The sequence below is a fragment of the Panthera pardus genome, unplaced genomic scaffold (genome assembly GCF_024362965.1).
Source record: "Panthera pardus isolate Hobbes unplaced genomic scaffold, ASM2436296v1 HiC_scaffold_13, whole genome shotgun sequence".
NCBI lineage: Eukaryota > Metazoa > Chordata > Mammalia > Carnivora > Felidae > Panthera > Panthera pardus.
Window position 1 is genome coordinate 20,970,079 of NW_026526688.1, and position 27,693 is coordinate 20,997,771.

Consider the following 27,693-nt stretch of genomic DNA (forward strand, 5'->3'; position numbering starts at 1 on the left):
ATCAAGGCTGATTGCCTGACCTGGCCAGAAGGGCTTTCTACCAAGAGACAAAAAGCATTTTTTAGAAAGGAGAGGGGCTATGTTCCTGAAACATCAAAGTATCAACTTCACAAGTCTGTCCAAGACCTACAGTTTCAGAAAGGCTATGAATCGTAAAATCAAGATCCATCCATATAGCCCACAATCTATCCTTTGGCCAGCATAAGATAAGCTGGGAAGAAAGACAAGTCAACAAATAGGAATTACACTGAGTGAGAAACAAGATGGCTTTGTGCTTAGCTATTGCCCAGACTGTTAGGAATTTAAATTTTATCTTTGCCATTTTTTTTTTACAGCTCTGTGCTGAGTATTTTCATCTCTAAAATATGAATAATAGGGGTGCCTGGGTGGCTCAGTTGGCTGAGAATCCGACTTCAGCTCAGGTCATGATCTCATGGTCTGGGGTTCGAGCCCTTCAACTAGCTGGCTGCTGTCAGCACAGAGCGCACTTGGGATCTTCTGTCCCTCTCTCTCTTTCCCTACCCCGCTCATTCTCGCTCTCTCTCAAAAATAAATAAACTTAAAAAAAAGTCTTAAATGCTATTAATAATGTAGCTATCCCACAGTAATGTTGGGAGGATTAAGTGAGATAATACTGTGTGTGGCATTACAGTAGAGCCCCTTCTCCACGGTTTCCACAGCTTCAGTCACCTGTGGTCAACCGTGTTCTGGAAGCAATGATCCTCCTCCTGAAGTATCCTCAGATCACTAGCAGCCTAATAGCCCACAACACCTGTGTCAGTCACCTCCCTTCCTCTCCTCATGTAGACATTTTATAATGTCATGGCATCTCATGAAGAAGTCAGAGTACAGTGCAGTAAGGTATTTTGAGAGAGCGAGAGAGACCACATTCACGTAACTTTTATTAAAGTATATTGTTGTAATGGTTCTGTGTTGCTAATAATTGTTATTAGGCTCCTACCGTGCCTAATTTACAAATTAAACTTTATCATAGATATGTACATACAGGAAAAAACAGGACACATAGGGCTGGGAACTATCCAGTTTCAGGCATCCAATAAGGGTCTTGGAACATACACATACCCTGGAGATAAGGGGGAGAAAAAAGTACGAAGTGCTCTGTTAACATTGACTATGATGATGATGATGGTGGTGGTGGTGGTAATGCTCATGAAAAAGAGGAAGGTAAAAAAGGAATATTGTAGTGGTGAATTGGAGTGCTGTGTGACCTTCCCCAAGGGCTGGAGGTGTGAGGAGAGGAGATGGTCAGAGGTTCTCCAGAGAAGATAACATAGAAAATGAATTACAGCTCTGGATAAACTATATCTTCTTACGAGCCCAGTAGTCCAGGTTCTTAATATCACTAAGATTTAAAATCCTCCAAAATCAAATAAGTCAGTCAGAGAAAGGCAGATATCACATGTTTTCACTCTTATGTGGAACTTGAGAAACTTAACCAAAGACCATGGGGGAAGGGAAGGGGGGAAAAATAGTTTCACACAGAGAGGGGGGCCAACTTATAAGAGACTCTTAAATACAGAGAACAAATTGAGGGTTGATGGGGGGGCGGTGGGAGGGCGAGGAAAACAGGTGATGGGCATTGAGGAGGGCACTTGTTGGGATGAGCATTGGGTGTTGTATGTAAGCACTGAATCATGGGAGTCTACCCCTGAAACCAAGAGCACACTATATACACTGAATGTTAGCTAACTTGACAATAAAGTATATTGAAAAATAATTAGAATCAAATCAAATCAAATCCTCAAAAATTAGAGGTTGAAACCTGTTGTAGACATTGTCTGCTTTCATGGTCTCTATAATGGACCCAGGGGAGACTTACGTTTTGACAATGTGACTCAGGCTCCTTGCAGGGAACGCAGAGGTTTTTCCCTTTCTTCTTTCATTCAACACAGATCAGTGTTTTGTGTTTTTTGTTTTTTGTTTTGTTTTGTTTTTTTCTATTTTATATATTTAGGTTCCATATAATACTTAGTGATTTTTTTGTTTGGTTGAAAAAACAAAGAAGAAAGCTATTCATCTCTAAAAGGAGGTTTGGACTTCTCCCTTCATTTTATAGATGAAGAAATTTTCTGCGTTTTTCTGATGACAGGTATTTCTGGGAAGGACTTTGTTACTTCCCTGACTCAGAAGAATTCACAAGCACCGTAAAGCCACGGCTGTACTCTGTGTTCTCACGGACGCTGGCCCTTCACTTAGAATACTGCCTTAAAAAGCATCTACACCCAGTACAGACTATGCTCTGGGGTGGGCAAGTCTAAGACAAGCTGCAACCTTTCAAAGAGGATAAAAGAAGGAATTAGGCCTTCAGTCATAACAAGCCAACCCCGTCTCAGGGAGAAAATGACATAGGGTATTGTCTCCCTAACTTAACTCCTGGGGTGTTGGCATTGTTTGCAGTTTCTAGGCCTTTCTAATTATAGATGTGCTATGTAATATTGCCTCCACCTGCACCTATAACACTAACAATGTTCAGCACTTAACAGTATCAAAGACTTTCCCAGCTTGAACTAATTAATTCACACAATTCCAACCATCTGGGACAGATAGTATTATTACCCAGGTTTTACAGACACAGAAAACTTCAAAAGAGGTTTCTCCAAGGTCACATAGCAATTGGAATGGGCCAGGAGCATATTTTAGAGGTACTAGGTTTTTACATTCATTAGAAGGCGACAACATTGCACAGTTCGGATTTAGGGGTAATTTGATTTTTTTTTTCCTTCAGTGTGCTAAACAGATACTGCTTTGTTGGATACTAGCTCTCTCTGTGGTTCCTTTTGTAGCTTGTATCCCGAATGGAATGATTATACCCTTAGGAATTATCATACACGTCAAAATTCTTGGGAGTAGCAGGTAGTTTGGAGTTCTGAAAGGTAGCTAACATAAGCCAGCTGCTTTAACTCTCTTACTTTCTTCCTCTATTACACCTGCAGTATCTCTTTTCAGGTAAGTGATATTAGAACACGGAGCTCTTGAAATGTAAAATGAAACCCCAGAAAAAGTCGGTTATAAAGGCTTCTCTGTCCTCTCCTGGTAGCCAACCAACTAATTCAGATTCTTAGGAACTCACATATTCCTCAAAGAAGGTCCTTCAGAGAGAATACCAGCTAAAAAGCTAAAGACTAAAATCACTAGTTTTTAGAAAGATTAAAATAGCCCAGGTTTCCCTAGTTTTGAGAAAGTTAAATTTGAAACAACACGGGGAAACTCATCGGTGGAAAATCACCATGATGCCCTTGCAGTTTTGGGGCTGGTCTAATAGTTGTGGTTTGAAAGAGTATCATATCCTCCTGTATTTACTCATGGTGAAGTGGCAGGAAATCATATACTTGAAAATATAAATAAATAGTCAAAAGCTGAGAGACTTTTATAGAGGCAATGATTATGCAAGGTAAGCAATGTCAAATTAAAGTGGTATGTTCATAAGAGTTCCATGCTGTCTCGGACCAGTAGGACCAGAAAAGAAATTGTTCTGGAAGCTTTCAGGGTATGTAAGGAATTTGGTGAATATGGTTAAGAACTTTTCTAAGTAGGGATCTTTTGAAACCCAGGGTTAAAGAACATCTGCATATGGTTTGTATATGATGAGTCAGCATGTAGTAGGATGTTCACAGAGGAACGTGGAATTTGGAAGGGCAGTGTGTTTTACGCTCAAGGCTGTTTTCAATATCAAGTTGTAGGTCTGGGCCACTTAATTTTTTTTTTTTAAGTTTATTTATTTGTTTTGAAGGGGGGGCAGAGAGAGAGAGGGAGAGAGAGAGAGAATCCCAGGCAAGCTCTGAGCTGTCAGCAAGGAGCCCGACGCAGGGCTCAGCTCACGAACTGCGAGATCATGACCTGGGCCGAAATCAAGAGTGGGTTGCTTAACCGACGGAGCCACCCAGGCGCCCCAGGGCCACTTAATTTTTTAAAAGCTCCATAAATAGACCTGACTCACTCCAAACTTTCAAGATCCTTGGTGTCATTCCTCAATACTCTTCTCCGTTCACAGAAGTAGAGCAGTTTGATGTACTGGTTTCAGTTCAAGGATGATTTTCCAGGATGAACGTAACTGTGAGAAAAGCGCATGTGAGAAGTTCAGGTTCACGTTCTCCACAGTTGTCTGAAACAGAGTAAGAACACAGTATGCGGTGGTGATTACACTATGCACCTGGCTCTCAGGTGTGCTTCCCAAAGTCTTGACCAACTCCGGGGGGTCGGGTGACTGAGGCAGGATGCTAAGACGGCTGGTAAACCCTCCATGCTCATTCCTCCACCTCGCAAGCCTGGATCGGACTTGCCAAGGGGCCACGGAGGCCAGCTGCTCCTCTCGTGGTTTTATAACTTAACAAAATACGAATCCCTGGAGCTCACTGATCACTTTAGTTTTTCGTAGGAAAACATTCACACCACGTTTCTTTATACCATCTTTGCCATCATCCAAAACTTCCTGAAAGAGCCTATTTAGAGACTCAAACTTTTCCATGCTGGAGGCTGGCCCAGAGGGAATTTTTTTTTTTTTTTTTTTTTTTGTAAAGTGTGGAGCAGTCTGTTTGGCCATTTTCAGTTACTCTTTTTTTCCTATATCCATAAATAAAACCTGCCAAAACACAGTCTTCCATGCCAAGACGTGAAGAATACTTTCCGGGCTAGACAGTGCTTTAAAAGACAGCAATTTAAATATTTTAAAATAAATATTTATTCATTTTACCTAAAAAACATTTTGTTAAAATTTCCTGAAGTACCAGAAGGAAAACAGAAGGAGCCTTCTTCAGCATTAGGAGGGGATTGTGCACACTGGGTGATGGAGAAAGTTTCCAGCAGCGACAGGATCTGAGGGCACTCTTGTTAGCTTGTTTTTAGCGCTGGTGTTTACTGGCAGGAAAGGGGGTGCCAGACCTGAAACTCTTCACAGAATTCAGGTTCTGTCATCTTGGTAAGACACTGTGACCACTGTCTCCAGAGCCGAGTACAGTTGAGACCTCTTCTCCCTGCCTGCACAAAGTGGGCTCGAGCAGACACTGCCTCTAATGGCCCACAGACAGCTTTGTGGGTCTGTGCCTACTGCCTCCTGGGTGGGATCACACTGGCTTTGTTTACCCTGCAAAGTCACAGTGGCAAAAGCTGCCACCCAGAGTCGATGTTCTTCACAGATCAAATTCTAGGAGAATCCAAGCTTTTTCCTCTCCTGCCTCTGGCTCTTCCTCTGTAAGGGGACAGCCTGGTGAACTCCCTAGACGTTGGCCCAGGCCTTCACATTCCACATTTTCTGCCACAGCTGCTCAGTCTTTGGGAAGGCTCCATGCCTGGGCGTGGGGACAATTTCACTCACTAGGAGCTGGTGTCAAGGACTTAGTCCCTCTGGTAGTTTCTCTCTTGTACCTTCTCAGGTGCTGATTCACCGGTTCCTCCTCAGGTAATAATAAGGAAGGGCAGGAATGTCTTCCCTTCCTTCTCAGGTAATGGAAATGCCCTCCGAGCAACAGCTTTATTTATTTTGGTTCTAACGTTTTTGTCGGTAATTTCTGGACAGAAAGGAAGGAAGGGAGCCATGTCTGGATGCACCCCGCAAATCACATCACAGACACGGACACCTCCTTTTTCAGTGTTCCATATCACCTCTGTGCACACCAGAGCTCAATGTCAGAAGACCTTGTTTCAATATTTTCTATCCATTATCCTTTTGAAGTTTTGCTATCAAAGCTAAGCTGGAAATTGAATATCAAGTTTATTAAATCAAGTAGAATTTAAGGTCTTGTGATAGCTGTTCCTCTGTGTTCAGTTACAGCAGTTGTTACCAAAGGTTATGTATGAATAAGATAAGATAAGATAAGATAAGATAAGATAAGATAAGATAAGAAAAAGGAAGTACCTATAAAAGCACAAACAACATAAATACAACATACATAGAAATAATCTTCTAGGCATTTAGTTTAAGGTCAGATTCATTACAGTCTCTTGAAAGGCATGCTTGTTCTCTAAATAAGTTTTCTTGGTCCAGGCTGTTGGATGCCCTATAACTGCCAAGGCAGCAAAATTCCCTGAAGGTTTCCAGCATCAGGTTTCCCTGGCACGGGTCCATTCAGTCTTCCAAAGCTGATTACTTTGCCATGGTGGATACTGACTGTCCGCTGTAAGCCATCCACACTCTTTACATAATGTTTCCAATGGTTGTACATTTGGATGGATACATACACAGGGCATACACTTGACTAAACATTTGGGTTTAATAATCCCTTATCCTGATGCTGATTAGATCCAAGTTCTACAACCCTTCAGCTGGATGGTTTGCTATAAGCAAGCCACTAGGAAGAAGATAGGCGTATTCATCTCTGTGGGCGTCTTCTATCAAAATTTTCATGTGACATTATGGTACAGTAATGATTGTTAACGATAGTTACCTTTAAAGAGAAGTATAAAGGGGGCGCCTGGGTGGCTCAGTCGGTTGAGCGGCCGACTTCGGCTCAGGTCATGATCTCGAGGTCTGTGAGTTCGAGCCCCACGTCGGACTCTGTGCTGACAGCTCAGAGCCTGGAGCCTGGATCCTGGAGCCTGCCTCTGTTTCTGTGTCTCCCTCTCTCTCTGCCCCTCCCCCATTCACGCTCTGTCTCTCTCTGCCTTTCAAAAATGAATAAATGTTAAAAAAAATTAGAAAAAAAATTTTTTTAAAGAGCAGTATAAAGGATTAATTAAACATATATTTGATAAATGTGTTTTGAGTGACAGATATATTATTAGTTACCACAACAAAATAATGAAAAATTAACCTATGCAGAGTTCATAGTTGAGTGCAATAACACAATAAAATAATTAGAATAAATTAGAATCAAAACACAATAAAATAATTAGACTGCCTTTGCACTTTGTCTTACAATAACAGTCTGTACAACATGCTATGGAACTTGCAAAGAATGAGCTACAAATCAGATCTGTATTGGGACCGTGAGTTGGATGGAATTAATACGCTGTTATTCACAAAGATTATGTAGCTACCAAAAATAAGCTAATATGATCGTGGGTCCATTAATAGGAGTATAAGTATAATATTTAGAATCAGAATAGTAGATATAGGTAGTGACACCTTTGGACTCAGCCAACTATATATGGAATATTGAGTTCAATTTGCTGCCGAAATTAAAAGGATAAATTAAAATAAGATTAAAATAAAATAAACCGTAAGCTGATTCAGAAGAAACTATCCACAGTGGACAAGATGAGTAATATATCGCTCAACTCGTATATCCAGAGAACTCTAGGAGAAGCATGTCCGTAGTCAGCAAATATCTGAAGAAGTTTTATGGAAAGATGTGTTATATTGTATATTTTATACAAGACCTCAAGAGTAAATTAAATAACTTCATTAAAATACACGAGGGATGGAAACTGAAAATATGCTAATTTTGGCTAAACTTAGAAAGAGTACCCCAGAATCAGAGCTATATAAAAGATAAAATAATCTGCCTCTTGACTTCATAAGATTATCATCATGGGGTTTACTTAATTGAGGCTAGACCTTTTGCAGAGAATATTGCAAATGCAGCGAAACATTAGTTGGGAAGTTAAACCAAGTGACCTTTTTGGTCTCTCCCAAATCTTAGATTTTGTGATTTGGAGTTGTGCTTTTAATAATACACATTATTTCCAAGACATAACAAAGTAGATGAGTGTTCTTTTAATCTGTGCCTTTTGATTGTCTTATGACCAATGCATGACAGAAGTGGGTGATAAATGAATCACTTAGCAAGCGACAGTCTTAACGTACTGTATATACCAAGGTTTTGGTGGTTAATAAGGTCATTCTCTAGCACCCAGAGAATCTTATGATTCAAAACTGTGTGTGGGGGGGGGGGGGGGGAATGTACACCAAGATACAAACAAATGAAGTCAGCATGTTGATGTAGGGCAAAGGCTAAGTCAAGGCTGAGAGAGAAACAGCACCAAGAGGGGAAAATCAGAGCAAAAGGCATAAGAGAATCCTTCAGCAAGAACAGGAATACAGCTGACACTTGACCTGGTATTTACCAAGTGCCAGATGCTGTTCTTGGTGTTTCATTTCTGCTTACACATCGATCCTCCAAAAAACCTGTCAATGGAGATTTATAATAATCATCCCCTTTTGATGAATGAAGAAACATACGCATAGAGAGGTTAAGTAATAATGCCTCAGACCACACAGCTGGTAGGCAATGAACTGGGATTTGAACCCAAGCATCCCTGCTCTGGAATTCACACACATAACACCTATATAAAGAGTCTTCAAGCTGAGGAGAAAGAAATAGATCATAGAGGAAGAAAGAAGCAAGGGCAAACATAAAAAAACAAAAACAAAAACAAAATCCCACAAAGCTAAGGAAAAATGAACTAGCAATTCCAATTCTTTAGATTCTACCTAAAAAAGAAAGGTAAATGACCATTATACAGGAATGTTTTATTTAAAACTGGAAAAAAAAAAAAAAGAGGGAAGATTTTCTGGGGCGCCTGCGTGGCTCAGTCTGTTGAGCGTCCGACTTCAGCTCAGGTCATGATATCACAGTTTGTGAATTCGAGCCCCGCATCGGATTCTGGGCTGACAGCTTGGAGCCCGCAGCCTGCTTTGGATTCTGTGTCTTCCTCTCTCTCTGCCCCTCCCCTGCTCATACTCTGCCTCTCTGTGTCTCTCAAAAATAAATAAATGTTAAAAAAAAATTTTTTCTAAAAGGGAAGATTTTTATAACAAAATTCTAATTCTTCTATGTTAGCATTATTTTAACAAATTCATTTTTAAATGTTTAGCCCCTTGTCAACTGTGACTCATGCATCTGACCTAACGCCCCAATGATTTAAGCCTGAAAGGATCCCCTTTGCAATTATCTACGGGAACAAAGGGAAGGAAGCACCTCTTTGAATCATCGTCTCTGTACCAAAGCCCAAACTCAGCCAGAATGAATGAAACTTCAGGCACCCTCAGATGCAGAGCAATTAGAAAAGATTATGTCTTTCATATGGCTGGTGGTGGGGAGCAGTAGAAGAAATGTAAAATATCAAAATATATGCCACCCTGTAAGCCTTGATCGGCACCTGCCTGCCATGGGACAAAAGAATATAATGTTCAGTCCTTTCTCTGGATCCTGGATATTTCCCTCCCACAAATTTGATATAGTCAGTGTTGAGTGGGAAAAGAGCTTACAAAAATTCTTCACCATTTCTAATGTGCTGGCCTTGCAAAACTGTTTTATTTATTTATTTTTTAAAACGTTTATTCATTTTTTTGAGAGCCAGAGAGTGAGCGAGCAGAGGAGGGGCATAGAGAGACACACACACACAGAATCCGAAGCAGACTCCAAGCTCTGAGCTGTCAGCATAGAGCCTGATGTGGGGCTTGAACCCACGAACTGTGAGATCATGAACTGAGGCCAAGTCAGTGGATTAACTGACTGAGCCACCCAGGCATCCTGGCCTTGCAAACACTTTAAGCCATGCTGCTATGCAGATATTTTAGCTTCTCCCTTCTACCTACCTGGCAGGATATATCCTTGAACCTGAGGGTCAGATCTGACTGAATTCTATCTTTACTAGTTAGATTTGATGTGCTCCAAGTTAGTTTTACAGAATGCAGCATGGTATACCAACATGTTAACATTCATAGAGACATCACACAAATTTTACTTTGGTAGATGTAAACTTTCAAGCAATTTCTAAAAGTTTGTTAGTTGAAATCTTATGGGACTATAATAAAACCCCACCTAGAGCCACTGCAACAATAAACAAATGAAGTCCAAAGTAAAAATTCAATTGTCACCTGCTAATTCGAGTCCAAATGTCCAGTCTGTGTTACATTATGAGTGAAGAGGGCAGAGGGATGGGAAGGGAGAGAGGTGGCCCACAGGGAAGTCTATGAAATATCTAAAGGCGTCTGGGGGCCTTAAGCATGTGTCATTTATTTATACAACTTGTATTTTAGAATGTAGAAAACCATAAAATCTGTCTGAAAACTCTGAATGAGAGTCAAAGCTAAGAATTTGTGGTCAGTGGGGGCGCCATGTGGGAGAAGAGGGTGGGAAAGATTCCATTCCCTCCTCCTCCAGATTCTGAGTCACCAATTTAAAGCAATTAGAAGCAAGCATTACTCAACAGAAAGCATTGTGCATTAGGTATTCAATATTCTCCCCAAACACTCCCCTGGCACATGCTCACAATACTAAGGCTAAAGTGTACCATTACCATGTCACTTCCATAGTTTGCAAAGTCAGTTGTGGATCCTTCCGACTAGATTCATATTCAATACTTTTTCATTCTTTTCATCCTTCCAGAGCTACAAATTATTTAGCATGGAAATATATATTTCATAACATTAACCAGAGAGATTGGTTTTGTTTTCCTTTTTTTGAGGTGGAACATATATACAGTTAAATGTATACACTTTCACTGTGCAGCTTGGTGAATTTTCATTTGTATTCACGTGTGTAACAACCACCCAAATCAAGATACAATGTATTCCAGCACCCAAAAGCTCTGTTACGCCCCTTCCAATTACCACTCCCCAACCTCCAACATTCAACACAGTCCCTATTCTAACCTCTATCACCATAGTTTTGCTTATTCGTGAACATATAAAGTTGTATATATATATATATATATATATATATATATATATATATACATATATATATGTATATATATATATATGCATGTATAAATATATAAACATGTATGTATGTGTATGTATACAAACACGTAGACATACATACATCTATAGAGAGAAACAATAGAGTAGGTACTTTTATGTCTGGCTATTTACAGTCAACATTTTGTCAGTGAGATTTACCCAATTTGTTCCATGCAAAGGTAGTCCTTTCCTTTTTATTGCTTGTAGTATATTTCATTATATGAAGATACCACAACTTACATACCTATTCTGTTGGTGAGCATTTGGTTTGTTTTCAGGTTGGGCTTATTATGAATATATCTGCTATGAATATTCTTGAGACATTGCTGGGTATGCCTTTTAGGGAGCAAAAACATGAATTTCTCTTCTGTGTGTACCTAGCGGATAAGGTGGGCATATGTTTTGCTGTAGTAAATCCTGACAATTTTTCAAAGTTGCATTTCTATTTAAATCTCCATCAGCCATGTATGAGCTTTCTACTTGCTCCATATTGTCACCAGGAGTTGGTATCATCAGATATTTTGTTTTGTTTTTGTTTCTTTTAAACGTTGGACATTCTGTTGGGTATGTAGTGGTGTCTCAATCCAGTCTTAATAGGGAATATTCTGGTGACTAAGACGCTGATTTGCCTATTCAAGTGTTTTTTCTCATTTTAAGGTTCAGATGTTTATCTTTCTCCTAAAGACTTTCTGTATATACTCTAGCTATAAGATCTTTGTTGTATGTAAGGTCAGCAAATATTTCCTCCCAATTTATAACTTGACTTCTCACTCTCTTAGTGGTATTTCTTGATGAATAGTTCTTGAAGCAAACAAGTGAAAATCTTACCAATCTTGTTTTTGTGGTTAGTGTTTCTTATGACTAATTTAAGAAATTTTGCCTATAGCGAGAGGATGATGAATTTCTGATTAAGTACAAGAGATATAAAGGAGTATCCTATCATTCTGAAGTTATAGTGCTTCATTGTTTAGTGATTATATTCTAAATTATAATAATTTATATGGAAAAATAAATGAGCTAATCAAGTATTTCCTTTGATTTTAGTTAGCTAAATGTTTAGAAATTATCTGACATTAAGGCCCCAGTGGCTCAGTTGGTTGAGTGTCCAACTTCAGCTCAGGTTGTGATCTCAAGGTTCTTGAGTTCCAGTCCCACATTGGGCTTGGTTGCTGTCAGCATGTCAGCATAGAGCCTGCTTCAGATACTCTGTCACCCTCTCTCTCTGCCCCTCACTCACTCATGCTCTCTCTCTCTCAAAAAAAATAATAAAACATTAAAAAAAGAAAGAAATTATCTGACATTATTGAAAATCACTTCCATGTCTATGCCAAAAAGATAAGAGAGAACAAGTGTAGGTGAGGATTTGGAGAAGAGGAGGTCCTCGTGCACTGTTGATGGGAATATAAACTGTCACGCCATCTGTAGAAAACAGTATGGACAGTCCTCAAAAATAAAAAAAAAAATAGAACTACCATATGATCACACACATTTCCACTTCTGGGTGTTTATCTAAAGAAAATGAAAACACTAATTCGAAAAGATATATGCACACCAATGTCAATTGCAGCATTATTTATAATAGTCAAGATATAGAAGCAACCTAAGTGTCCAATGATGAATGAATGGATAAAGAAAATGTGTCATGTATACACCATGGAATATTATTCAGCCATAAAAAGCGAAGGAAATTTTGCCATTTGCAGCAGCACGGATGGAACTTGAGGGCATCATCCGAGATGAAAGACGTCAGATGGAGAAAGAAAAATACTATATGATTTCACTTACATGTAGAATCTATAAAACAAAACAAAAACCTGAGCACATAGCACAGAGAACAGATTGGCGGTTTTCAGAGGCAGAGTGTGGTGGGTAGAGGATGGGAGGAGAAAATGGGTTAAGGAGATCAAAGGACACAGATTTTAGTTATAAAATAGATAAGGCATGAGGATATAATGTACAGCATGGTCACTGTAGTTATAATACTGTGTTGCATGTTTGAAAGTTGCTGAGAGTAAATCTTAAAAGCTCTCATCACAAGAAAAAAATGTGTAACTGTGTCTGGTGATAGATGTTAACTAACTGATGGCAATCATCTTACAACACATACAAATATTAAACCATTAATGTTGCTTCACACCTGAATCTAATATAATGTTTTGTGTCAATTATGCCTCAATTGAGAAATGTTCAGAAAAAAAAAACGTTTACCAGAAGCTAGAAAAGAGTGTGATACCCAACATACAGAAATTTCCTGGATTCAACAGCCTTCTATACCATGGTCTTAATGGTACAGTATTATATCGTGTGCGCACACGCAAAATAATATATTACAAATCAACTATGCACATGTGTTTTCCTTACCTTTATAATAAATTATATCAGGGGAATTTATTAAAAAATTAAAAGAACAGAAGGCCGTTTATACATCAGGCTTGAAGAAGTTTCTAAACCTCTCTGGGCTTCAGTTCCCTCTCTGGGAAAGGGGATGATAATAATACATATCTCATAAGATAGTTATGAAGAGTGAATGAATGAATGCACGTAAAGCACTTAGTGTGTGTCCAGTATATAGTAGACATAATTATGGCCATCATGGAACACCAAACTTGGGGTAGTTATCACTTTACCCAGTTTTAGATGAGGAAATGCCATGAGAGATGTTAAGCTTACATGACCTTAGCAGTAAAACTGGTCTGTAAGCCCCCCTTTGTATTTCATGGGCTTTTGATTCACCACGTGAAAATTATAAATTGTTTATTGTACACTGAGCACTGACAGATCTGAATTTGGGTAAAAATTAATGAGAAGTAAATACAAGGGATACCAAAACTTGTCAGGAAATAATTTGAATTATACTTTCGATGCAATTCAGTGTTAGGAGAAACATTTAAATGAATCATCATGCAGGGGCTGTCCTTTGCTTAACCAGATGAAGCATCTTCCATGTCAGTGCATGAGTCGTAACGAGTAGCCGAGTGCTGGGCATGGTGTTGATTTATGGCTCACGAGAAGATCTCAGAGAAGCTATTTGCCGAGACACGTTATCTTTAGATCCTGCTACATTTTAGACTTATAACATTTTGCTAATGTTTTCCATGGTCTGATTTCCAACTCATTGCACACTTTTACTTCTCCTTTGGAGTGTGAAGAGGTGTTCTCCAGCACAGCAATGAGGTGACTCATTGCTGATGGGACTGATGGGACAGTGATTCTCAAAGTGCGGTCCCCAGACCCAGCAGCAGTGTCCCCTAGGAACTCGTGTGAAATGCAGATTCTTAGCTAGCTTACCATCTAACTATGCGAGGTAAGTTGGCTTATTTATTCATACATTGAACATCGAATCTCCAGAAACCACGTCAAAAGTAACCGTTTTATTTGCAGCCGCTTCATTTCATTTGTTAATCTGCTTTTTGGGCGACATAACTGGTACACACCAAATTTTTTTTAAAAATGCAAAAGAGCACACAAAGAAATCTCTCCCCTTTACTTTTGTGTCCTAGAGATGAATCATGATGAAGTTTATTTTGTATCTTTCCAGGGTTATTTAAACATACACTAGCAAATACACTACTATGTATTTAAACATACACTTGCTTTCTTTTCTACACAAAGTGTAGCATGTTCTATACTATGTGTCCAAATGTGGCCATCGTTAATAGCGCTCAATGCACACAGTTTCAACATTAAGTTTTGTGCTCTTTTTCCTGTGTTGTAAAAGAAGGTATGCTTTATAGAAACTTCTTAAAATAGGGATTGATTTTGCATTTGGATGCTTCCATTAAACAAATTCTGATGCTGTACACTAACAGTATGTTTTCTTTTTACTTGATTTTCAGATATCCCATTTAAATGATCAACTGTGTAGAATTATCACCATTACCAGGTATGATTTCCTGTACATCATGCCCAGAAAGCTCAGCCTTCTACAAATGTCAAGGTTTGATCATACAGAACTGATTTGATTTGATCAGGTTAAGATTTGAACCATGTGTTATTCATTCCATGATGCTGGAGTTTATTCCAAATTATGCTGGAGACCACTTGCTTTTAACTTCCTATTAAGAAGTATATTGGAACTCCATTTTGAATGTACTTTTATCCTGCTCTCCCATACCTGGCATAATGCCAATTCATTTTTTACTAAAAAATGCAACCATACTCTCCTTTATTCTTTTAGCAATATTGCAATCATGACATTTGATCTCTGCAAGCGATTATCTGGTCTCTTCATTTCTCCTTTTAATATTGTTAAAGGAGTTGAAACATTTAAAATAGCCCTCTGGTCGGCACCAAAACGTTCCCAGCTGTCTCAAAATATGAACCAAATTATTCCAAGGGACTTATCTCTTTAAAATAAAGCCCACAGGAATGGTTCTAAATTCCCGAACTTTGAATTCAAGGTCTGCAATAGTCTGCCTTTCCAGAGATATCTCCCCTAACTGAGCTCTCGGCTCAATAAATATTATGTCCTTTTTAGATTCCTGAGGTTTTTTTTTTTTTTAAGTTTATTTATTTATTTTGAGAGAGAGAGAGGGCTCGTCAGCAGTGGGAGGGGTGGGGGGAGAATCCTATGTGGGCTCAGGATAGTATGAAGCCCAACCGGGGTTCAGTCTCGAACCGGGATCATGACCTGCACTGAAATCAAGAGTCAGATAGTTAACTGACTGAGCCACCCAGGTGCCCCTAGTTAGGAGTTTGGGTGGTGTATTTCTCTTTCCCTGGCTTCATGAAGGCCATTCCCCATGCCTGTCTGTCGACCCATATTTCAAGGCTCCACCATATGACTGAATTGCCCCTGGATTCCTAACAATACTACTGTTTATTTGTAAGTGGGTATATTTTATCTTATTGAACTTTTTTTAATGTTTATTTATTTATTTTGAGAGAGAGAGAGAGAGAGAGAGAGAGAGAGAGTGCAAACAGGAGAGGGGCAGAGAGAGAGGGAGAGAGAGAATCCCAAGCAGGCTTCTCACGGCACAGAGCCCAGCATGGGGGCTCAATCCCCTGAATCGCGGGATCATGACCAGAGCTGAAATCAAGAGCTGGACGCTTAACCAACTGAGCCACCCAGGCACCCCTCTTATTGAGCTTTATAACCACCTTCTGAGATAAAAGTTGTGAGCATCCTTACCCCTGTTCCCAAAGAGGAAATAGAGGCCTAAAGGGCCTAATCCTTCTTCTGGACTCTTCTGTGTTGACAAGCTGCCCCACACACTCGGCATTCACTCTATACTACTTCATAATATTATCTTTGTACATGCATATGACTTGTCATCACAGCTCAGTTCCCTTAAAAGCACACACTTTATCTGACTGTCCTTGGGTTCTCCTCCTGTGACATGAACACAGTAATTATGAGTTGTTCAACTTGTTAGAATCAAAGAGTCATAACGCTTTGAGCAAAAAGGGAGCTTTCCAGATCGTTTAATGAATACTTGTGTTTCTCAACAGATGTGAGCTTTGCACAGCCCTGAAGGTGAAAGGTACAATGCCACTCATTTCTGCTAAAAAATTTGATATTAAAATTACATTAGATTTTAAATAAATGCTGACATACAATGGTATGGAATGTAACATTTAAATAAGTTTGAAGATGAAACATGAAACTTCAAAGAAACTCCAGAGAAATATCAGAACTGTAACTGGCTGCTCCAGGCTACCCAGACTTCCAGGAGGTAAATATTTTTTTCTCCTCTGCAGCTGGTGCTATTTCTATTGAAAAAGTTGAGAGGGGCGCCTGGGTGGCTCAGTGGGTTAAACGTCTGACTTCTGCTCAGGTCATGATCTCACCGTTCGTGAGTTCGAGTCCCGCATCGGGCCCTGTGCTGACAGCTCAGAGCCTGGAGCCTGCTTCAGATTCTATGTCTCCCTCTTTCTCTGCCCCTGCCCTGCTCATGCTCATGCTCTGTCTCTTAAAAAGTGAATAAACATTAAAAAAAATACATAAAAAATTTAAAAATAAGAAGAATAAAAGAAAAGTTGAGAAACGTAACATGCAATGCTAATTGAAGCCCGGACAGGATAAGCAAATTGCCCCAAATCACACTTAACCAATATGGAGTCAGCACCTGCAGCTCACTGTGCAAACATGGGGGCTAAAACAATGAGCAAAACAGATGCAGACATCAACCTTATAAAGTTTGTATGCAAGCGGGGGTGAAGGGAAGAGAGAGTCATTAAATTAATATTCAACGTGTAACCGTTTTAACCAGCTGCTCTTTTGGTTAGTGCAGCAGAACATATTAAGTAAAAACAACTCAAATCTTTATTGCAGTCTTTCCAGGAAATACACAAGGGAGAATCCATTATTATTGCACAAGAAAATCTCTTTAGCATCTTTTCCTGTACCTTGCATTTTCAATATGGCCTTCAGCAGCAAGTCACTGGTGAAAAAATGAACTTTCCCAGTTTTCTTCCCGGCCTTCAGCCTGAAGAGCCCCTCGCACTCGGACCTCCCACCCCCCCTCTTTTCCCATCTAGTCTACCCTCAAAAATGAAGCTAGCTTCCTATAAGAGATTTCGGTGGTTGGGGTGGTGGAAAGAAAATGTGAACTCTCATGAATTGATTTTTGTACCTGTCACGTTTTTAATCCACACAGCATGGTAGATGTAAAAGTGCAAAGTACTGGACCTCGCCTGGGGAATTAGGGTCGACTTCTCTGGGAAAGGGACCTATTAAACTGAGCTCAGACTGTTAAATAAGTAGTAATCAAGAAAAGGAGGTAAGAACATTGCAGACTGAGGGATCACAGTCAACAAGATTTCATGGTGGGAAAAGCATGGAGACAATAAAGGTCATCGCGACTAGAATGCAAAGTAAGAGGATGAGGGGAAGAATCTAGAGATGGAGAAAAAGTCCAGTTATCCAGGGCCTTGTGGACCATGTTTAGGATTTGGTCCCTTTCTCTGAGAGCAGTGAGAAGTTCTCAAAAGGAAACAGGACAGTAATGGGATCAGATTTGCATTCTTTTTAAAAACATTTTTTAAATTTATTTATTTATTTTGAGAGAGAGAGAAAGAGAGAGAGTGCTTGCATGCATGAGCGGGAGAGGGGTAGAGAGAGAGAGGGAGAGAATCCCAAGCAGGCTCTGAGCTGTCAGTGCAGAGCCCAACATGGGGCTCAATCTCACAAACTGGGAGATCATGACTTGAGCTGAAATCAAGGGTCAGATACTTAACCAGCTGAGCCACCCAGGAGCCCCTGGGATCAGATTTGCATTCTGATGCAAAAAATTGAGGCAGACTAAAGATTTGGGAGATTTTCAGGAACTTCTAAGTAGACTTACGTTGAGATGATGCCAGAGGAGATGAAAAGAATAGTAGAAATTCAGAAGCTATGTGGGAAGAAATGGTAAGGACTTCGTGTTGACTGGAAATGGGTGCTGAAGGAGAGAGACATCAAGGATCACTTCGAAGCTTCTGGCTCGAGCAACTGGATGGATGATAATAATAGACGTTGACATGGGAAAATGCTTGAAGAAGAACAGATTTTGTGGAGAAATTTTGAAGGTCCAAATGGCTTGATGAGACAGAAAAAAAAGTAGTGATTTTGCTCCAGCAGGTCATGAAGCTTCAGAATTTCTCACTTATTCTTGCTTGGCTTGCTCTGATCCTTTGATCTCATCAGTCACCACTTAAGAAACGCATACAAAGCACTGTGAGTTTACTCGGCTATTTCATTCTTTGCTCTGGAAGAACGATATACACATAGTATCACTCAGTGTAGTAAAATTGGTAAGAAGCAGGTTTCGCTGTAAATTTTGTATGTTGTGCTGTCAAATGTAAGCATAAATATGATCTATATTCACAAAAGGAGTAGATAATAAGAGATGTTGGGTCATCTATCACTGTATAACAAATAACTCCAAAACTTAGTAGCTTAAAACAGTTGTATTATTTTGTCACTATTTTTCATGATCCTGGGGCTGACTGGATGAATGTACTTATTCTTTAAAGCTTCCTTAGTCATATGTCTGGCTGGTGATACTGAGCTTTTGACTGGAATGCTCACGTAAGAAAACATGTTAGCCTCTCCCTAAGCTTCCTCAATGTGTGGGAGTTGGGTTCTAAGAGTGATCGTCCCAAGAGAACTATGCAGAAGCTGTATTGATCTTTATGACCCAACCTCAGAAGTCACGTAGCAAAACTGCTGTATTCACAGGCCTGCCTGGACTCAAGGTAAGGGAATATAGTTCCCACCTCTCACTAGGAAGAGTGAAAACTTCACACTGTCAGATGAGCAAGTAGAGTGGGAGATGATTTCGTAGCCATCATGAGACATACAGTCTGCCATGAGAGAAAAATGCAGATGGAAACAGCCTCTTCTCTACTGGTCAATATCTACCACAGAGCTTGGCACTGAGTAAGTATTTGTTCAATGAATGAACAAGTAATTAGAGTAAACTTTACCATGTTCCAAAGCTGATTCATGTTTATTATTTTTCACAATAAGCTACTCTTTATTGAGAATCTTTCTGCGGTATAGAGAGAACTGAATTAAAGAAAAAAAACTTAAAACTGAATAATATTATACAATTATAAGTTTAGCTTTGACATTTTTTTCTCAAAGATTCTAATTTATATGACGTAATTCCTAAATTATTATAATTCCAAATATTTCATTTAGTTTTCTGGTGGACAGAGACTGAGTAGGTAAAACAGTCCGCGTTTTAAGGCTTAATAATGGCCCTCCATATCTTAGTGTTCAGAACCTGTGAATTTACCTCACAGGGCACAAGGGACTTTGCAGGTGCGATCAAGGTAAGGATTTGGGGAAAAGGAGATTATCTTGAACTATCCAAGTAGGCCCTAATGCAATCTCAAGTGTCCTACAAGAGGGAAGCAGAGGGATAGTGGGCAACAATATAGGAAAAGCCAAGGCCATTGAGGTCGGAGTGATGGAACTAAGGAGAGCCTGTGGCCCCCCAAAGTAGAAGAGGCCTGAAAGACAATCTCCCCACAGGCTCCAGCCTCACTACACCTTGACACCAGCCCCTTAAGACTTCTTTTGCACTTTCGACCTCCAGACTGTTAGAGAATAAATTTGTGTCGTTGTAAGCCATGAAGTTTGTGGGAATTCATCATAGCAAAAGCAGAAAATGAATACAGTCGATAAAACTAATGAGATGGAAGAAAAACAGTTTCCATTTCAAATAATTCAAACCTATGTGTTCTTCTACTGACATAAATAGGAGATTCATACGGTAGATTAAAATGCTAAATTAAGATTATACATATTAAAATGAGCATGTGTGGCTGTAAAACCCTATGCAATCTCTGTTAAAGATTTCTCTTTTGAGGCAGGCAGGATAGTAATTAACCTTCACCTTTTCAAGTTATACATCCCTGCCTTTAAAATCTTAGTTGAAGTTTTAGTAAAATCTTGTCTATGTTCCAGCCCTAAAACTAAGATACATGGGCCAAGAGTTACATAAATTTAGATGACCCTGTTTGCGTAATGTTTTATTTTGATGTAATTTCAAACTTATAGAATGGTTGCAAGAATAATACAAGAAACTTCCGTAACCCTTCACTCATATACAGTACTTCCATTTTGCCCCATTTACACACACACACATACACACACACACACACACACGAATTTTTGAACCATTTGAGAGAGTTGGCAACATTTTTCTCCTTTACCCTCAAATACTCATGTGTATTTCCTAAGAATACAGACACTCTCTTTTGCAAGCACAGTAAACATTTGAAAATAAAGAAATAAAACTTTTATAAAATGTTATCTAACCCCAAACCTACATTCAAATTTTGTCAGTTACCCCCAAAGTATTCTTTTGTAGCTATGTGTTCTCCCAGTCAAGCATCCAATCCAGTAACACTTGCTGTGTTCAGATGTCATAGCTTTGAGACTTCTTTCCCGTGGAACCGTTATTCAGTCTTTCTTTGTCTTCCCTGACCATGGCACTTTTGAAAAACGCAGTCCAGTTATTGTGTACAGTTATCCCTTGGTTTGGGTTTGTCTAAGGTTTCTTTCTAGCTCAGGTTTGCATGTGTCCTAGTTCAGGATGCACAACACAAAGTGCCTCAAGAAGTGTATCTCAGGGCATCAGATCTGGAGTCACTTGATGTCAGTTGGTCTCAATGTTGATGATGATCATTTTGATTACCTGGTTTGAGTGGTGTAGCGGGGGTTTCTCCATGGGCGAGTTACTATTGTTTTTCCCCTTAAATGAATTAGAGGAAGTTAGGGGGAGAAATTTGGTAACTCTGTAAACATCCTCTCCTTTCCATTCCATGACTCATGGCATGATGATTTTCTAATTCCACCATTCCCTCAGTACTTTTCAGTCAGCATAGTAGAAAGCTTTCCTTCCTTTTTCCCTTCCTTCCTTCCTTCCTTTTTCCCTTCCTTCCTTCCTTCCTCCCTTTTCCCTTCCTTCCTTCCTTTTACCCTTCCTCCCTGTCTTTCTTCTCTTTCTTTCTTTCTTTCTTTCTTTCTTTTGTATCAGTATTGACTCATAACTTTTAACTTTATTCACTAGGTTATAATCCATTACTATCATTGTATTAATGCTCAATTTGTTCCAGTATTGGTCAGTGGGAGTTACTTCAAGACAAATTCTAAGCCCTTTTGACTTGTGTTCATCTTATTTTGAGCCTATCCTTACAGAGCTAATAAAATGTTCCTGATGCATCTTGCCTTTTTCTTGCTCCAGTTTTGCAATCAGCATTTCTCCAAGGAATTCAGATTCTATTTAATGGAGAAAAGGTCATTGGAGACAATGATTTGGGTAACAGTTGTGCTCTTTGCTAGAAGCTCTTCTGGGCCCTGTGAGCCACCGTATCTAGGAAATGATACACACACGTACACACACAAATACACACAGCTAGATTTATTTCCACATCTGTAACTACTACTATCCATATCTATAGCTTGGTCAGTTTGGGCTGCTCTAACAAATAACCATCTTAGACTGGGTGGCTCCAACAACAAGTATTTATTTCTCACAGTTCCAAAGGCTGGAACCAGAGTGGTCAGGTTTTTGGTGAGAACCCTCATCCCGCTTTACAGACACCTGTCTTCTTACTGTGTCCTCACATGGTGAAAAGACAGGTAGCTGGCTCTCTGGCTTCTTGTTATAAGAGCACTAATCTCATTCATGAGGACTCCAACTTTATGACCTAATCACCCCAAAATCTCCACCCCCAAATATCATCACATCAAGATTGGAGTTTCAACAATGAATTTTAGGGACACAGTCCATTATAACGTAGCAATATATATCTAGATATTAAAAATCACAAGTTAATATTTGCATTTCCAATTCCAATCCAGTACCACAGGATACAGTTCATTCTTCCCCCTTTTCAATATTTCTAACTCCCTTCACAGAAAATGAGAAACCTGATTTTCATTATCCTCAATATATTTACACACTCGCTCAATTCTAGAATACACAGTGTAGTCTCAGAATTGCTAATCCACTGAGAAAAGCAAACCTACTAGGGTTAATATATTTACACACTCGCTCAATTCTAGAATACACAGTGTAGTCTCAGAATTGCTAATCCACTGAGAAAAGCAAACCTACTAGGGTTAATATTTGTTTTGGGTCCTTTGTCTTTGAGGTAAAATTTAAATACCATGAAATGCACACATCCTCAGTAAACTGTCTTAATCAGTTAGGGCTATTATAACAAAGTGTCATAAACTGAGTGGATCATAAACAACAGAAACTTGTTTTTCACAGTTCTGGAGGCTGGAAATCCAAGATTAGAGTCCCAGCATGGTCAAGTTCTGGCCAGTACTCTCTGGGGTCTCTTTGATAAGGGCACTAATCCCATTTACGAAGGCTCCACTCTCATGACCTAATTACTTCCCAAATGTTCCACCTCTTATAGTATCACATTGGGGGTTGGAATTTCAACATAAAAGTTTGGGGGGAACACAAACATTCTTTCCATAGCATATACAATTTGATGAGTTTGGACAAATGTATACTCCCATATAATCCACACTTCTATCAAAATTTAGAACATTTTTTTCACTCCATAAAGTTCCTTTATACCTCTTCCTAATTATCACCTCACCAGTGACAAATGTTCTTCTAGTTTTTTTATCCTAGATTTTTTTTTGACCAGAGATTTTCAGCATAGATTTTTTTTTTAACCTATTCAGGAAATTCACAAAAGTATCATACAGTTCAGCAATACCATTTCTGGGTATTTACCCAAAGATAACAAAAACACCAATTTGCAAAGACAGAGCTACTCCTATGTGCATTGCAGCATTATTTATTATAGCCAAGATATGGAAGTAACCTAAGTGTCTATTGATAGATGAATAGATAAGGAAAATGTGGTATAGACAGAGAGATAGAAAGATAGATACACAGATGTATATACACACATGTAGATGTATATATACACAATATATGTGTATATGTACACACATATACACACATACACACACGTAATAAAATATTGCTTGGCCATAACAAAGAATAAAATCTTGTCATTTGTGACAACATGGATGGACCTAGAAGGTATTAAACTAAGTGAAATAAGTCAGACAAGAAAAGACAAATCAAACATGATTTTACTTATATGTGGAATCTAAAACAAACAAACAAACAAAGGTAAACAGAAACAGACTCATAAACACAGAGAACAAACTGATGGTTGCTAGTGGGGAGGAGAAGAAGGGATGGGTGAAATAGGTGAAGGTCATTAAGAGGTACAACTTTCCGTTATCAAATAAATAAGTTGTGGTGATGCAATGCACAGCATAGGAAATATAATCAATAATATTGTAATGGCTTTGTATAGTGACTGATAACTACCCTTGTCATGGTGAGCATTTTGCAATGTATATACATGTTGAATCACTATTCTGTACACCTAAAACTAATATAATATTTTATGTCAACTCTACTTCAGTTAAAAAAAAAAAAAAAAACAAGTAAGTGGGATCATACAGTGTTACTCCTTGTGTCTAGGTTCTTTCTTTCGTTGAGCATGATGTCCAAGATTCATCTATGGTTTTGGGTGTTTCCTTTCTGGATAATTTTCCAGTGTTTGAATATACCACAATTTTCTTATCCATTCATCTGTTAATGAGCATTTGGGTTGTTTTCAGTTTTTGATGGCTTGAATGCTCTTGTTCATGCCTTTCCGTGGATGTATGTTTTCATTCTTCTTTGGTAAATACTTAGGAGTATAGTTTGTGAGCCATAGGGTAGATGTATTTTTAACTTGTTAAGAAATTACCAAATCTTTTGTGAAAGTGGTTGTACCATTTTGCAAGTTATGGAGTCCTACCACATCTTGGCCAATATTTGGTATTTTCAATATTTTAAATTTTAGCCATTCTAGTTGGGTATGGAGTGATATCTCATTGTAGTTTTTTAAAATTGTATTTTAATTCCAGTACAGTTAACATACAAGGCTATATTAGTTTCAGGTGTACAATATAGTGGTTTCACAATTCTATATATTACTCAATGCTCATCATGATCAGGGTACTCTTAATCCCCTTCACCTAATTTCACCCATCCCCCACCCACTGGTAACTAATAGTTTGTTCTTTATAATTTAGAGTTTGTTTCTTGGACCCTCTCTCTCTCTTTTCCTTTTCTCATTTATCATTGCAGTTTTAATTTACATTTCTCTGATAACTAACAATATTGAGCACTTTATTCTGTGCTTATTGGACATTCATAAAACTTCCTTTGTCATGTGTCTCTTAAAGTTTTTTATTCACTTTCTTTTTGGATTTGTGTCTTTTTTATTACTGAGTTGTAGTGGTCATTTTAAAATTCTGAATACAAGTCTTTTGTCAGGTATATGTTTACATACACTTCCCAGTCTGTGGTTTCCTATTCATTTCCTTTCTTTTTTTTTAATCTTTTTAATGTTTATTTATTTTTGAGAGACAGACAGACAGACAGACAGACAGAACATGAGCTAGGAAGGGGCCGAGAGAGAGGGAGACACAGAATCTGAAGCAGGATCCAGGCTCTGAGCTATTAGCTCAGAGCCTGATGCAGGACTCGAACCCACGAACCCTGAGATCATGACCTGAGCTGAAGTAGGACACTTAACCAACTGAGTCACCCGGGGAACCCCTATTGCAACTTTTAAGGGAAGCGTGGTGATAGAGGAAAAGGCAGGGTACTTCACAGGTACTTGCAATTTTAGATCACAACCAGAGTAAGAAAATTGGTGTATGGGGTCTAAATAATAAAATCACTGGTTAAAAGAACAGTGAAGTAGGAGAAAATCTTCGATATGAATTTCAAATAGTTACTGCCTATTAGAATTTTTAAGACAGAAACTACATTTTGTACATTATGTCATACTTTATACAGTGGAGTTTTAAAGAGTATCTGTGCGTGGTAAAGCACACAGAAAACATAATATTCATTTAATAAATATCTTGTCATTAGCTATGATAAAAGAATAGGACATACCTTAAACTTATATAATGTGATATGTCAATTATATCCCCATAAACTGGAAAAAGGAAAGTGATTATTACATGTGTATCCATATATTTCTCTTCCATAATAATAGTTGGCCTCTCTTAAATATTTGCCACAACAAATATTTTAATATTCTTATAAATAGATAGAGTTCAGTTGCAGCTCGGTATCACTTGAAGTCTTCATTAATAATGAGACTACAGACTAGATAGAAAGATCTAAGTTCTAATATTCCATTTTTGAAGCAAGAAGAAAGAAAAATATTTGCCAGTCATGGAGTAAACCTAAGTATCTTTCAAAACTATTGAACCTACTGAAAGCTTTTCCTAAGGACATCCCAGGATCGATATAAAAGGCACTGCAGAAAATGAATATTTAATGATCGACAAGCCAATATGTTTAATGCAAAGAACAATGGCTTGGGAAAGTAGACAGAAGGATTTTGTTACATTGGAAGATCAAATGAATTCCAATTAGTCTAATGGTGAAACCTTTTAAGTCTTTGGTTTATGACTGTTGTCCTGAAATTCTAGTCATGGGTTTATTATAGATCCTATTTTCACGGTCCTCTGAACTTCACCACAAACACGCAAATAATACAAACTTATTATCCACAATGGGTCTGTGAACCTAAGATTAAATTTAACTTTATTATTATTATTATTATTATTGGCTTATCATTTTTACCTTGGGTACAAAACAGAAGACATATCAACAGCCTACAATGTTTTTAAAAAGTGTTTCAAGGATCTCCCAGCTTCCAGTTCACCTTGGTCTCTGAATGAAAGATAAGGAATAATTTGATCAAGCAGCAACAAAGAAGTCTGACAGGTCAGGCTGACCTGGAAACAGTTAACCTACTGAAGTCTTGAAATCAATGTAATTGGGAAAATTTCCCCTTTTCGAAGCAATGATTTGTTAGTCCATTTCCTTAGAGATAAAATGGCCAGTCCTATTATGTCATGTGATTTTTTTCTGGAGATTCCAACTTTTTTTTTCAGAGAGAGTGCTTGATTTCCTCAAAGTTATAGGATTATTGGGGCCCAGGGGGTGTGGTGTGTCTATGCCAATTGATGAGTCAGGGACTAAGGAGGGAGAGGACACCACGTGTACCTGTGCATGCCCTTGTGTGTGCGTGTGTACTGGGGGATATTGCTATGAAGAAGGCTCTCTTTTGCATCCCAGAGTATGTTTACTATATGACTTTTTTTTAATGTTTATTTATTTCTGAGACAGAGAGAGACAGAGCATGAGTGGAGGAGGGTAGAGAGAGAGAGGGAGACACAGAATCCAAAGCAGGCTCCAGGCTCTGAGCTGTCAGCACAGAGCCCGAAGTGGGGCTTGAACTCACGATCTGTGAGATCATGACCTGAGCTGAAGTCAGACACCCAACCGACTGAGCCACCCAGGTGCCCCTGCTATAGTACTATTATTTTAATCTCCCTAAATAAGCTTTTTGGGGGTATGGTTCTACTTTATTCTTTCAAATTCTATATTCAACAATTCATTGTTTTTACTTCTTAGAATGCTCTTGAGATTTTTGGGTTTTTTTTACTTTTTTTCACACTAGAGAAATGAATAAAAATGTTGAAAAGCGATATAAGGCCCCCAAAATTTGGGACCAAGTTAAAGCAACCAGCAAATGGAATTCATCTAAACGATTCTTAAGGCACTGTTAACTTTGGAACAGTTAAGCTAAGCTTTGTAACCTAGAGTAATTTATTTGACTACTCTTCACCTCAATTCCTTTATCTATAATATAGAGCTTAAAAATACTACCCAGCACATTGGGTATTACAAAGACCAAATCAAATTAATAGATGTAAAAACACTTAGAACAATGCCTATCAAATAGCAAGTGTTCTATAAATGTCACATATCCTTATTGTAACTATTTGAATTTTCTTTTAAAAAAACATAAGGAACAATGTTATGCCATTTATATCAGTCAAAATCCTTTTCTGATGTAGATCAATTATATTTCTATATTTCTATATAATTTTGTACCATGATCATGGGTTCAAGTTCTTTTATTTTACTTTATTTCATACAAACATGATCTTGCACCTTCCAGTGAATTACACCTTCCAGTTACTTGTCATTTTAATTTGTATATGGTAATATATGATGGTTTTACTTATTTAAATATTTTTCGGCATTTGAACTAATGCTAATTTTCTCCATTATAGGTAATGCTGCATTGAAAATTTTGATATTAGTTTTCCTCCCTCCGAGAGAGGGAATGGGTAATGGGTCAAAGAACATGTAATAGGTTACCCTGAAGGAAGATATAGTCATTTAATATTTCTACCATTAATATATGAAGTATACCTTCTGCCTCTCCCCAAAGACTTGTCAAGGTTGGGTTTTATAATTTTTTAATTTCTTTCTTTAGTATATAAGGGAGACTTCAAATTGGCTAGGTTTGCCTTTTTCTTTTTCATTTTTAATACAACTGGGAATTTTTTTTTTAAACGTGATGATTTAGTTTATATTTTCTTGAATGTAAACTTTGTGAGCATTCATCAAGTGGAAAGTGGTTATTGGCTTACATAATCATTGATTTTTCTCATATTTTCTTGGGAGAAATCTATTACCAGG

At 38.4% G+C, this 27,693-nt stretch overlaps 1 long non-coding RNA gene across 2 annotated transcripts in view; it reads right to left on the reverse strand.

Moving 5' to 3' along the window:
• Positions 1–941: 941 nt before the first annotated feature.
• The window catches only part of LOC128776495 (uncharacterized), a 42,144-nt gene continuing 15,392 nt past the window's right edge, over positions 942–27,693 (reverse strand). Inside the window, exons 3-4 of one of the 2 annotated variants that reach the window (XR_008421559.1) lie at positions 3,959–4,123; positions 942–1,084 (exon numbers count right to left, since the gene is read on the reverse strand). This is a non-coding gene — a long non-coding RNA (uncharacterized LOC128776495). Of the gene's footprint in view, positions 1,085–3,465; positions 3,859–3,958; positions 4,124–27,693 lie in introns of those variants that run through there. The other variant, XR_008421558.1, reaches the window with a different exon arrangement.